Source organism: Mytilus trossulus, chromosome 2 (assembly GCF_036588685.1).
Source record: "Mytilus trossulus isolate FHL-02 chromosome 2, PNRI_Mtr1.1.1.hap1, whole genome shotgun sequence".
Lineage (NCBI taxonomy): Eukaryota > Metazoa > Mollusca > Bivalvia > Mytilida > Mytilidae > Mytilus > Mytilus trossulus.
The window spans coordinates 17,111,833-17,125,628 of record NC_086374.1 but is presented as its reverse complement, the minus strand read 5'-3'; the positions used below and the strand labels follow the sequence as shown (position 1 = coordinate 17,125,628).

At 32.2% G+C, this 13,796-nt stretch overlaps 1 long non-coding RNA gene across 1 annotated transcript in view; it reads right to left on the bottom strand.

Moving 5' to 3' along the window:
• Positions 1-12,058: 12,058 nt before the first annotated feature.
• LOC134704944 (uncharacterized) overlaps positions 12,059-13,796 on the bottom strand; it is a 28,175-nt gene continuing 26,437 nt past the window's right edge. The window contains exon 2 of the long non-coding RNA XR_010105442.1: positions 12,059-12,677. This is a non-coding gene — a long non-coding RNA (uncharacterized LOC134704944). The remainder of the gene's footprint in view (positions 12,678-13,796) is intronic.

The window sequence follows — 13,796 nt, the reverse complement described above, 5'->3', positions numbered from 1 at the left end:
TTATTTCTGCAACTGCAATGAGAAGATGCAATGCCAATAACTAGGTTGAATCGTTCCGAATATTAAGTTTTAATATACATGGATAGAGTATATAGAGAAAGAATGATAAGATTTGTAATAAGCCGTTATGACTTTACCCGGGAAGGGGTAACTTCCTATAATTGGGTATACGGGGATGTGCCAAAAATATGGGTCATAATTTTGCGAGATTTTATATAAAAATGACCCTCCTTTTTAATGACATCCTATATCAAAATGCATTTACGTTTGATAACTGTATATTGATCTGGGGTATGATCAAATATCATATATAAATTCAATCTATTCTTCTGCAAATCTGATTATATTTGCACTTTTCTGCATGGAAGTATCTGACATTTAAAAATATCATATATTTCATATATGTGACCCGCCATGACATTTGCAGGCTTATGGAGGTAGAACGTCATTGTTAGAAAAATTATAAACATGATAAATATCGAGATTCAATGAAATACGTATGTGTGAAGAAAAGATAAACACTTTCGTTGGCTTCTTTTTTGCGGACGCCGAACTATACATCATATATAAGTTTTGAAGAAGTTTTACTTTATCGTGTGAAGTGAAAAATATTTGAATCTACATTTTAAATTGATACAAAAAAAATCAAATTTCTGCTTTATAGATTTCCTTTCATAAATGAAGTCTGAAATATATCCATAATAAATGCACCGTATCAAATGCATATAAGAGAACACCTACTTATAAACTGTTACGCGTCGCTTACTATGTATAGAGACATGCATAATAAATCTAAATTAAAAAAAGGAATTCTTAAAGTTTACTTTGATAAATTTTAAACTAACTTCATTTCAACAAGTTTAAATTAAATGTTCTAAAATAGAGCTACAAACAAACAAATACTGCTCTGCTCTAAAGTGTTTCTTTCATAAATGAAGTCTGAAATATATCCAGAATAAATGCACCGTATCAAATTAATATATGAGAACACCTACTTATAAACTGTTACGCGTCGCTCACTATGTATAGAGACATGCATAATAAATCTAAATTAAAAAAAAGGAATTCTTAAAGCTTACTTTGACAAATTTCAAACTAACTTCATTTCAACAAGTTTAAATTACATGTTCTAAAATAGAGCTAAGAATTGTTTGCATTGCAGTAAATTTAAGTCTTTGAAATTTTATTCAAATACGCTATTCAACATCACTAAAAGCCGATAAATACAATAATTTTGTGTTTTATAAATTAGTGGCTTCAATAAATAAAAGTCGTCATAGAACAGTCTCATTTTCATACCGGTATTCGAAATGACTCGTTTCATTGATATTACAACAAATATGTCATAATAACATGACAGAGAGTTTTGTTTCGGAATATTTTAGATAAATATACAAAAATCAAATTTTAGACAATGTACCCAACTAAGCCTGGAAATGGCTAGTCACATATAGTTAACGGCGATTTTCTCACAATGACGTTTTACCTCCATAAGCCTGGATATGTCGTGGCTGGTCACATATAAGTATAGGTCATTCTTTCTTAAATATTTATATAACTATAGGTACTGAATTTCAGTGAATGTTATATGAAAATGGGTACGTTTTTTTAGGCAAAAATGGCACACCCCTACCAAAAAAATATCGAAGTTACCCCCTCCCCCCCGTGACTTTACCGTCATTAGAATATTCAATCACACACAAGAAATAAAGCAAGATATGGAAAATATGTTTAAATTTAAACGGATACAGTAAAGCACAATGCCTGTGAAAATTGAACGAACAAATAAATCTATAAAAAATGTCTAAGAGAATGATAATGTTTATATTCGAACATCTTTTGATTATGTATTTGCGGTATTAAGCATATGATCGCCGCGAGGACAGGACAATTTTTTAGCCCTCCCCCCCCCCCCCCCCCCCTTTTTCCCAAAATCCGTAACTTTCTTCTTTTCTATTAATTTCGCATTTTGCTGTATTATATAAACTTAGATACACTAGAAATAATTTGTATTTGGTATTAATTTTACTATTAGTTTCATTTTTTTTTTACGGAATTGCAAAGTAAGTGAAACTGATATAAGACATAACGATTTTTGGAAAAAAAGGGGCAGTGCTACAAAAAGTTGCCCTGTCCCCACGTTCCTATGGTATTTTAAGCAGAAAAACGCGTAGTCTTAACATACCTGTTGGTGGTTGTATATTTCTCCATTATAGATCAACCATACATGAGGATATCGAAATACTCTCATTGGCTGCATCCCTTGTAGATCATCCACAATAGCCAATCGATGAAATCCGAGACAGCATGTCGGGAAATGATGAATTGTTTCTATTCGGAAAGCATCTGGGCCTCTATGCGTTATCTTGTGAGCAGCGTTACATTGTATACTGGTATCATCGGGGCTACCGAAAATTGCCCAAATTCCACACATGTTGTTATTGCTGCAAATTTGAAATTATTTATACAATCAGATATATCAGATATATACAAATTGAAATTTCTATAGTGTTCGCTATTTATATATATAAAAAAGCAGATACAAACCTTACTGTCCAGAAAGAAAGAAGAAAATGGCAAATTGATAAAATCTTACCCTATCTCGTGCAAGATGATGGAAAAATGATGCAACAGTATAAAGCGAACACTATGTCTAAAATTAGCCTACAACATGTGGGAACTAAGTGATACTGTATGCTAATGTAATATGTCATGCGGAAATTATCAATATTCATTATATATATAGGTTATGTTAACTTTAAGTGTACACGTTCTGAACGAATGACAACATTATTTTACATATTTAACAGTTTGCTACCTTTAAAAACTTTCTTTCAAATGAGTTTTTTAATTCAGATTGTATTCCGTTGCAGGTGAAAAACTAGAGTATATCTACTATTTTTAGAAATGGTTTTCTGTTAGTAATTTTAAGGTATAAATGATCTTTCACACATGCGTTAGAAATAATTCAATCTTTCGAGCGTAAGTCAGGTATAACTTGATATATATTGTCAACAATACATCACAATTCATTATTCAATCGCAAGTAGACATGCTATTTGTTTAAAGACTAATATTTGCATAGTTTGTCTGAAAAGACTCTTGTAAAATTCGCATGGCTTGCCTATGATAGCGGACGTGAACAATTTTAATGAGAAAATCTTTCAAGGTACTTAATAATTGCTTTGTCAAATTGGTTTCAAGGAGACATCGTTACATCGTTTATTTTATGTTGTGTATTATATTTTTTATTTATGAAAGTTTCTGCATATATTTTCAAATTTGTTTGAGACGTGATCATTGGATTCATTGCCAGTTAAAATGTTTTCAGGTGGGAAACTATCAGACCAATCTATTTGTTGTCTGAAAGTTTTGGCTGTTTCCGTGATGGATCCGTAGTTTCTTTCCAAGTTTTCAAGCAAGCATATAATTTCCTATGAAATATCGATCTTAACAAAGTACCATTTATATTTCGGAACATAAAGACATGAAGCAATGAATATACAATAAAGTTAAATGTTTACTTAGTGAAAATAAACAATAACATAGTTTGTGCATTTTTTCCTCACGTAAAAAAAAAGCTTTTACGATAGTATTCAAGACAAACTGGGGTTCAACCGTATGTGAAATATTATGAGTTTATTTTATTCAAATGTCTGATGGTCAAACTTTGATTCTGATTGGGTGTCATTTGCTCAAGATTGTCTTCACAAAAGTACTGAACTCACGAGGAAAATCAAATCGGAGAGACTCTAGTCACATGGAGAAATCAAATGACAAAACACATCAAAAACGAATGGACAAGAACTGTCATATTTTTGACTTGGTATTCAAATGTAGAAAATGCTGTATTAAACCTGGTTTTATAGCGCTTAACCTCTCACTTTGTTGACAGTCTCATCAAATTAATTAAATAAACTCATCATAGATACCATGATTAAATTTTGTATTTACGCCTGACGCACGTTTAATCTACAAGTCAGTGACGCTCGAATCCGAAAAATGTTAAAAAAAAGGCCATATTTATAGTACAAAGTTGAAGAGCATTGAGGACCAAAATTCCTAAAAGTGTTGCCAAATACAGCTAAGGGAAGCTATTCCGGAGGTAGAAAAGCCTTAGTATTTAAAAAAATCAAAAGTTTTGTAAACAGTTAATTTATAAATATGACCATATCAATGATAATTCATGTCAGCACAAAAGTGCTCACTACTGGGCTGGTGAAACCCTCAGAGAATCTATACTCAACCAACAGTTGCATCGATCCAGTGGTTGTAAATATACTCATAACACGCTGTTTGAAATTAGCTATAACAAATAAATTCTTCTTTTCTTTTCTTTTCTTTCTTTTCTTTTCTTTTCTTTTCTTTCTTTTCTTTCTTTTCTTTTTTAAAATCTTTAAATTATTAAAACTTAAAGAACAGTAAGTGATAGACAGACGGGGCCATCAGTAGCACATGATAGTTGTCAAAGGTACCAGGATCAAGTTATAATTTAGTACGCCAGACGCGCGTTTCGTTTACACAAGACTCATCAGTGACGCTCATATCAAAATATTTATAAGCCAAACAAGTACAAAGTTGAAGAGCATTTAGGATCCATGACCTTCTTCAAATTCAAAGGTCGATGGTCACTTATAGCCTTGACTGGCCTTGATAATTGTTTTTCAATTACAAAAAGACAGTTGGAGAATCTATATAACTGCAAATGGTCTACAAGATAAAAAGAATCGAATGAAATATATGATTGGTTATAATGTCCACCTCATTTTTTCTGCAATTTGAGAATTTTCCAATATCTTGTACTAGTATATGATTGAGACTCCCACCCCTGAACCAAAGTTTACTTCTGTTTGTCACGTAAAGACTATTTGAATGTCATACAGGGCTAGTCTTAATGGTCACCCCCCCCCCCCCCCTTTCCCCTACCATTTGAATGTTATGGAGAAGACTTCATTAGTCTGTTTGACTTGTGTCTTATCCAATTCGTACTTTAACAAATAAAATATGTTTAAACTAAACCATTTGAATATATTCAAATATCTTGTAATTGCTCAAGATCTCAACACCAAAACAATATATATAGTGAAGTTTTTTTTATACTGTACAAAATTATATTGAGCACACATTTGAGGTTTGGATGCTGAGTTATAACTGAGATTATATCTATGCTGAAATATATGCTGATAGCGTAGATGTAAAATGATCTATATAATCGTAGTGGCATGTGCTCGGTCATAAAAGAAAATATGTCTATTTCAAACTTCCGCTAATGAGTAGAAGTGTCACATTTTTGTGGCTATAGTGTGGTTTATATAACTATCAATGATCAGATACTGTATGTGAGTTAATGTACAAAATACTCATAACTGAAATTCCTAAACTCTTAGCAAAATACATTTAAATGAAACGTCCATAACAAGTTTAGGAAATTGCTTGTCTTAATAAATCTCTGTCTGAACCAAAACTTCAGCAAAATTGCGTGTAGGAAGTGGTCATTCGGAATAATGAACAATTTAATTGTTTCTCGATGAATTACAACTATATACTTCAGTAAATCAGAGGAACGCAATTTGAAAACCAAATGAAATTATCATTCGAGTTTGAGTAATTACTTTCCCATTATTATTTTATGTGTTTAGTTCATTGGAACTATGTTTGATAATGTACTATTTACGAAGAGGTAACTAACGTTCAATCATGTGTTGAATGCTTGCATTACCAGGGGCGAGGTTCCGGTGTGATTATTTTGTATAAAGAACAGTGATTTTGCGAGTTTTCAACACACGAAGAACAAGTTTATAGGCTGGGTGTACCAGATTATCTGCACCGTTGCCTTAAATGATCTTAAATGCATACTGTTAAATCTAGTCCGGTTAAACATGATTTTTTTCAACTCTTTCAAATTAACAAATATGTAGTGAAATACAGAATGTAAAAGCGTTAGTTCGTAAAAAAGTTTCAATGATATGGATGTGGTCTAACTGCAAATGAGAGACTATCTCATAAAGTAATGAAGTTGATGCAAGCAATTATATCGCGGTTTTTATAGACAACCATTAGGCTTTCAACAGTGTGAAACCCAATACCATATAGTCGACCGAAATGAAAAATATGAAATAATTCAATTGTGAAACCCAACGTCCTAGTTTAAAACAAAACGATTTGCGAAGCACAAATATGGTAGTCACGAACCAACGAAAACCACTAAACCAAATGTTCCTGATTTTGAATAGGCACATAGAGAATGTGTCAAAGTTAAACTAGTTTATAGGCTACCCTCCCCTAATATGAAGCAGGGATGTTAAAGCACAACACAAGAAAAACAAGTGAAACTGCGAGCTACTGCTCATTGATGATACCCCTTCCGCAAATGGATAATTTTAATAGTGTAAAAATATCCAAGTGTTCGGTAAACAGGAAGTTGTTAAGTGATGAATCTGAAAACGCATCACAAGGTAGAGCTGACTTGTATAAACCCTTACACAAAATTTCAGAAATCCTTGTATTGTAATTCCTTAGAAAAATGTGACAAAAATTTTCATCTTGGCTATCATGTGTCAAATCATACAAGTTTTCGGTAAACAGGAATTTGTTGAGTGATGAATCTGAAAACGCATCAAACGGTATAGCAGACTTATATAAACCCTGAAACAAAATTTCAGAAATCCTTGTATTGTAGTTCCTGAGAAAAAAATGTAACAAAACTTTTCAACTTGGCTATCATGTGTAAAATAATACAAGTGTTTGGTAAGCAGGAAGTTGTCAAGTGATGAATCTGAAAACGCATCACACGGGATAGCAGACTTATATTAACCCTGAAACCAAATTTAAGAAATCCTAGTTTTGTAGTTGAAAAAATGTGACGAAAAATATTCATAGGACGGACGGACTGACGAACGGTAGGACGGATGGATGGACGGACAGACAGAGGTAAAACAGGACCCCCCCTTTTTTTAAAGCGGGGGTATAACTATATAAAAAAAACACCCCGAAATTAACACATATTAGAAATAGCAAATACGACAAATACTCTATCCGAACTTTTCTGATTGGGTTTCATTAATATATCCCCCAGAACTAGAAATGTAAGAAAAACAGACAAGGCTTCTTCCGCCTCATTTTAAAACTTAAACCTCGAATTTTGACACACACAGTGATCTCAGTACCAGAATCTATGACCAACGAGATGGTTTTAATTTTGAAATTATAAATGTCCCCACCTTATTAGCAATTTACCAACTTCACCTGCACATGGGCTATACATTTTCCAACCGATTCAGTATTCAAGAACTTACAGCTCCTACTCAGACTCTGTAAAACGTCACCAGTGCCTGAACAGAAAGTTTATGAACCAGGGGTATGTCAAAGAAAGTCTAATCCTTTTTCTAAACAAAAAGTTCATCGGAAGGTACCAAGGCCTTGTTGATAAATATTACGTATCAACTTCACAAATGATACATGCTTGTCTTGAAGTATAGATATTGACGTTGTTTAACATCTTTATGTTAATAACGTGTTATAGTATTCTCTTATTTGACTTTATTAATATTACTTTTACTGTTTTGTGAGTTTTTGGTGATATTCATTTGACGTGTCTCTGTACTTATGCATCCCGTCATTGCGTTATTTTTCTATAATTATTGTTCTATAATTGTTGTATTCTTATCTTTCGCTTTTGCTAAAATGCTTTGTGTACATGACTTTTTGTCTTTCATTGAAACATATGACGTGGAGCTGTACTTAAACACCAACGCCATTGTATTATTGTTCTATGATAATGTTTGTATTCGTGTTTTCATATTTGTTAATGCTTTGTCTATATGCCCTTTTGTGTTTCTTTTATACCCCTTTTAGAAGAAATGCACAATAAACTTATAGGGAAACTTCTAATTTAAATTCTGCAGAGGATATGCCTAAAATAACTATAGACTATTATTCTGTTCATACTTTGAACGACAAAATCATTTTATGTCTACCTGTGTGATGTTTACATGTTGATCAACTGATCAACTGATGTACGTCAAACGCGCGATTATATGTCAGAGTTAATGCTAGCCTAACCATGTGCCTGGCAGAGTAATAATTCGGTCCTCGTACTTTAAATATTTCAATCCTTTATGGATTGATTTAACATAGGTAATTAAAATCTTATAATAATAATAAAAAAAAAGCATTGAATGAGGCTGTTGATGTATGTTTTTGTGCTTCCTTCTTACATATTTGTTTTTTTTAGAGTGATTTTAAGATTATAACACAATGTTGACTGCTGTGTCCTTTTTATTTTTTACATTTTATGTCTATTTATTTTGTTCACGCATCGTTGTCAATATAATGGAATTCAAGTTGATTCACGACTGTCATAACACATTAACGGTTTAGCTTTTACATAAGAAAATGCCTGTACCAAGTCAGGAATATGACATTTGTTATTCATTCGTTTGATGTGTGCTTTAGAGGTTGCCATTTGATTGCGGAATTTCCGTTTTGAATATTCTTCGGGAGTTCAGTATTTTTGTGATTTAACTTTATATTAAGCTGAATTGGTATTTATAATGCACAAAATGACACGAAGAACCATGTCCAAATATGTGAACAAAAACTAACACAGTTTTTCATGAATTTGACCGACTTTAACATTGCTTGTATTCCATACCATTGTATATGTGGCTCATCTCATTTTTTAGCTCACCTGGCCCGAAGGGCCAAGTGAGCTTTTCTCATCACTTGGCGTCCGGCGTCCGGCGTCGTCCTGCGTCCGTCGTCGTTAACTTTTACAAAAATCTTCTCCTCTGAAACTGCTGGGCCAAATTAATCCAAACTTGGCCATAATCATCATTTGGGTATCTAGTTTAAAAATTGTGTGGCGTGACCCCGCCAACCAACCAAGATGGCCGCCACGGCTAAAAATAGAACATAGGGGTAAAATGCAGTTTTTGGCTTATAACTCAAAAACCAAAGCATTTAGAGCGAATCTGACATGGGGTAAAAATGTTCATCAGGTCAAGATCTATCTGCTCTAAAATTTTCAGATAAATCAGACAACCTGTTGTTGGGTTGCTGCCCCTGAATTGGTAATTTTAGGGAAATGTTGCTGTTTTTGGTTATTATCTTGAATATTATTATAGATAGAGATAAACTGTTAACAACAATAATGTTCAGCAAAGTAAGATCTACAAATAAGTCAACATAATCAAAGTGGTCAGTTGACCCCTTTAGGAGTTATTGCCCTTTATAGTCAATTTTTAACAATTTTTCGTAAATCTTAGTAATCTTTTACAAAAATCTTCTTCTCTGAAACTACCAGGCCAAATTTAAACAAACTTGGCCGCAATCATCATTGGGGTATCTAGTTTAAAAAATGTGTGGCGTGACCCGGCCAACCAACCAAAATGGCCGCCATGGCTAAAAATAGAACATAGGGGTAAAATGCAGTTTTTGGCTTATAACTCAAAAACCAAAGCATTTAGAGCAAATCTAACAGGGAGTAAAATTGTTTATCAGGTCAAGATCTATCTGCCATGAAATTTTCAGATGGATCGGACAAACTGCTGTTTGGTTGATGCCCCTGAATTAGTCATTTTAAGGAAATTTCGCCGTTTTTTGTTATTATCTTGAATATTATTATAGATAGAGATAAACTGTAAAGAGCAACAATGTACAGCAAAGTAAGACTTAAAAATAAGTCAACATGACCTAAATGGTCAATTGACCCCATAAGGAGTTATTGCCCTTTAAAGTCAATTTTTAACAATTTTCATAAAATTTGTAAATTTTAATTAACATTTTCGACTGAAACTCTTAGGCCAAGTTCAATATAGATAGAATGTTTGTAAGCAGCAAGAATGTTCAGTAAAGTAAGATGTACAAACACATCACCATCACCAAAACACAATTTTGTCATGAATTCAAATGCGTCCTTTGTTTAATATTCACATAGACCAAGGTGAGCGACACAGGCTCTTTGGAGCCTCTAGTTTCACATTGTGTTTACATTTTGAGATTTGATTAAGCGTTTCAATGTCCATTTAAAATGTCATATATCTCACACTTCGTCGTCTTCTCCATCATAATTCATGCACATTTGGTGTGATTCAAGGCTCCGTATTTATGGCCTTACTTTAATGATTCACTTTTACAAATTGTGACTTATATGGAGAGTTGTCTCATCATCTCTCTTCTTATATCTATCTATTTTATTTAATGCTAGTAAACGAAGATTTAAGATATCCATCAGTGAACAAAAACACAGTGACACAAACACTAAAGATATCTGGATGCATAAGAGAGACTTTATATACTCAAATGATAGTAAAAAACAAGAACAAACAGATAGAGTTGTACTGTTTCCATGTCAAATTCACGAGTAAAAACACAAACTGAAATTTTCATGGCAAAAAAAGGAAAACACCAGTCTACAAAAAGAACATACGACATTGAATTATAGACAGATGTCAATACAAAATATCAAGCTTTAAATTGGCCAGAGTCATGATAAGTTGTTGATAAAACTAGAGAACATAAAAAATGTGCCGTCATAACCACATTTCCAGAATACAAAAAATAATAAACTATCAACTAATGACAAAGAAAATCACTGGCGAGCATTCTAGATAGGGAAATATACGTAATACCATATCAAAGAACATCTTTTTGTCATATTTATTTGTACATTTGTTTGTTTGAGTATATGTTAGTCAGTTGTGTTGTTCATTGTATGTTAGTGATGTATGTTTACACAATTTTGGTTGTTGAATCTAAATAACTGTCATATAAGCCAATTATGTTTGTTTTGGTAGCACATCCAATTGTGTCAATATAACGGTACTACACACAATATATAAACAACTGTTATACAAGGGGAAGGTTAAGCTAGCTCTAAAACCAAAATGAACACACCATTTGCTGTAGAATATGCCTATACCAAATCATGAATATCACATGCGCACCATTTGTTGATATAACATTATAAGTTAAAATTTTGATTTTACAATGGTAGCAATACATTTTTTTATATAAATTTATATGGAATATTATCTCTCTCTTATATACAATCTATGAGTAAAGTTTACTGTAAACAAAGCATTCTCTCTCTTAGAATAGAGAATCTATACCAGAAAGAGATTTTAGGTGAGTCTGAAATTCTGAATTGGAAAAGGGGATTTTCACAACTTTTCAAGTTTAAAGAATTTTGTTTTGGACCAGGTGCAGAATTAATTCAAACAGAATTTAATGACATTTTTTCAGGGACAGGATTCACAGTTTTATTTTAAACTCTGACTTTTTTCTAAAAAGATACCAACTGCATTTTAAGATCATTTCTAAAATTTAAAAAAAAAGAATCACGACAAAGGCCTCTTCCTAGCTTCGTCTATCACCTTTTACATTACAAGTGCATTTGGTCATACCAATCAAGCAGTATAATTCCATATATTCTTTCACTTTTAGCTTTAATATGAACAAGAAGTGTCTCTGTCCTTGTTTATTTCCGATTATACTATTTTCATTTGTCCGATTATCATACGTTATCGCCATCTTACTGTAAAGTGGTTGTATTTTCCTTTTGTCAAATGTCGTTATTCATTTCGTGGATTGATTACTGAATATACACTTCCTGTATGACTTATAAAGTAAGACAAGATTTAACACTTGAGCAACCATGAATCTGATTATTAGATTTACTGGGCTAATATAGAATGCTTCAATTGAACCAAATCTATCTTTTATTCCTTCATTGCATCACCAAAGTCAGGATACATGACATGTTGAACAGTCTCAATAAATTTTCATTTCTAGCCTCTGGGTTTACGCAAATCTTATAAGCAATCGTTTAAGAAATCATATTCAATACCTTTATTATCTTGAAAAGAAGTAGACTATAAATAAGCGTCAAGAGATTAAGAGTCTGTCTAAAAAAATGTTAATGTTAGTGTTCCTGTAAGAGGCTACCAAAACAAAAGCTTAAACTTTAGTCTTTTTTACCATCGTATAGCTGATCTTTCCCTTGAGGAACTCTCTTATTGTATCCCTGCGATTGTTTAAATATTTACTAAACAAGACGTAAGTGGTTTACATATTTTAATCACGTGTACTACGTAACAATGGTTACTGTTCTAGTCTATTCAAATAATGACAAACTGCTCGGAAACATAAGCAAAACTGTAATCATTCGTGAAGATTGAGTACTGTATTTAATAAGATATGATTGCCTTTAAAAAGTTTTATAGTTACATTTGTTGATGCTAAATAAATTCCAAATGTGAAATTTATTTAAGAAAAGTGAATTTTGTTTAAAAATTAGTTTTCCTTTGGTTTGATTCTTTTCATTCCGCTGAAAACTTCTCTCCAGTTTTGGTAAGTATTGCTGTATGGATCAAACGCAAATGGACTGTTTACTGAATATCTTCCCATTCTTTTTTCTTTGGGTATACGATGTAAAAGTTGACCTAAGCTCATAAGTTGTCGACTGTCAGTGTTAAATCCGTCGTACGATGAAGGATATCCAAATCCGAATCTTTTCTGATAGCGATCATTCCATTTTTGAAACTGAGCACGGTTCATGGTGAATGGTTGAAAACCTTGAGTCTTTGCCTCAAACGAGACGACATTGGCAATAAGTGAAATGAACACGGTCATCGCCACTACAAAGAATGTTCCTGCATACCAGCTATTCATTTTGCCTGAAATAAAAAAATAAAAAAAATACAATATCTAAATATGCAATATCCTGTTAAATGTTTTTCCTACCTTCCGGTCCGTACTATTTTTTTCTCATATGTATTTCCCAGTGTGAATAGGAAAAGCCAATAATGGGGAGATTTTTATTCCAAGTTCTTACTTAGCAATCAACTTAAGGAAACCATACATTACTGGGTTTAAATATCGTCGAAGTTATCGAGGAAATAACCAATTAAATTTCAAATCAGATGTATTTCATCATATAAAGCAAGGGATTCTAAAGTGTGATGATAATTAAATCACATGTATGTTTGTACAATGAGAATTCAAGTAGTGGATATCATTAAATCATACTAAAATCATAAATGTTAGAACAGAAAACTTTTAACTGTTGATAAAATCGAATAAAAATACTACTGTGTTATACTGATCTGAAACCTTTCTTACAAATCTGACTAAAATGGAAATAAAATAAGAAAAAAAAAGCTAATGAATTTATCACAAATCAAACTGAAATGGAGGTTAAAAAACTTGATTATATTTATAAAATCCGACAGGAATGGAAGCATAACAAGTGGTCGTAGATATGTAGCAGTGTGTTGAGATATAGAACAGTCAGTACTCGTGATTCAAAATATCAAGTAATCCAATTATGAATTCATTTTCACTTTAAAATGCATTTTAGTGAGTTTCTGTGTTGTTACATTTAAGTGTTGTTATTAGGTCTAGTAATGTCGATTTGTTTTTAAAGATTCTGAATCAAATGTAAAGGCAATACTTTTACTAATCTGTTTATATTACTAGAAAAATCATATTTAATATTCTTGAGTTTAGATTATATGATAAACAAAGAAGTATGAATCATCAACAATAGAAGACAGTATACAACAGACCACATTAGCCACCAACTCCTCCTATAGATAGGACTAACACAACACATTAACCACCTCTGTGCTCCTTTCTCTAAAATTTTTATGGCTTTATCCATTTACAATGTACTACCTATTTATTGGATATTTGTAAAACACTAATAAAAACAGAAAAATATAACAAAGAAATCTCGACTTTCTTTAAAATGCGCGTTACTAGCGAAAGGATTCAACTCATTAAGTTTATCATGA